This window comes from Henckelia pumila, chromosome 2, assembly GCF_033568475.1.
Source record: "Henckelia pumila isolate YLH828 chromosome 2, ASM3356847v2, whole genome shotgun sequence".
NCBI lineage: Eukaryota > Viridiplantae > Streptophyta > Magnoliopsida > Lamiales > Gesneriaceae > Henckelia > Henckelia pumila.
The window spans coordinates 16,378,134-16,379,512 of record NC_133121.1 but is presented as its reverse complement, the minus strand read 5'-3'; positions in this window follow the sequence as shown (position 1 = coordinate 16,379,512).

Sequence of the window (1,379 nt, the reverse complement as noted above, 5' to 3'; positions counted from 1 at the left end):
AGAACAATCGGATAAGATCTAAGATCTTATAAATATTTTTGAAAATATTGATATTAAATCCAATATCTGAAAATATTCCAGGAGAATATTAATTTGGTTATAGATATATATTTATTGATTACTCTCGAAGAAGTATTATATTATTTGCTGATATTTCCGAAAAATATTGCTAGTGTTCGTGATGAATATTTATCAAAGATCGAAAATCTATCAATATTTCTGAAAAATATTGATTTTATATCTAAACAATCCTGAAAAAAAATTAGAGCTACAATTTAAAGATCTAATACCGATATATCAATATTTTTAATATATATTGATATAAATATTATAAATTTCCTGAAGAATATTGATTAAGATTTGTATCGGTAAATGATATATCATCTAAAAATTGTCAATATCTTGAAGATATCGATTATTGAATTTAAATATTCCTGAAAGATATTGATGCACAATAAAAAAAATTTAAGATATTCTTAAATTTATTGATGTAGTGCATAAGATTTGTTAATGTTCTCGAAGAATATTAAAACAACATACAAATCTGATTTATTGTGAATTATAAATATATATTTATGTTATTTTCTCGATGAACGCATATTGTAATAAATATTTATTTATATATTCAATTATACTCCAAAAGCAGTATAATTCATAAGATTTATATCGATATAAGATGTATGAATATTCATGAATAATGTTGACATAAGATAAACAATCTATCAATATTTTTGAAAAATATTGATTAGGTTTATCTTCAATCATGAATAATATCGATAAAGATATATATATATATATATATATATATATATATATATTCATGTATAATATTGATATAAAATCTAAAGATTTTTTAATATTTCTTGAACAATATTAACCAAAATCTAAAGATTTATCAATATTTCTGCATAATATTTATACAAGATCTATTATATATCAATTTTCTTAAAGAATATTGATGCAAAATAGAAGATGCATAATATTCTCAAAAATATTGATTTAAACTTTATCAATATTTTGAAGAATATTGAACTAATATACAAATTTTATTGATATATATCATGAATGATATTAGTATAATATATAAGATTTGACTGTATCTTGGAAGAATATTGATCAATGATTTAAAATTTGTTAATATTCCTGAAAAATATTAAACGTAGTACTCCCGACATATTTATCAAAATTCTTGAAGAATATTGATTTGAGATCAAAAATTTGTCAATATTTCTGAAAATATTGATCTATAATTAACAATATATTAGTAAATAAAGAGTGATTAATATTAAAAGTCGCCTTGTTGGGTTTTTGGAACACAAACAATATTGATTTTGATGATAACAAAACTTGTTATTGTGTTTCTAACATATTTACTCTAG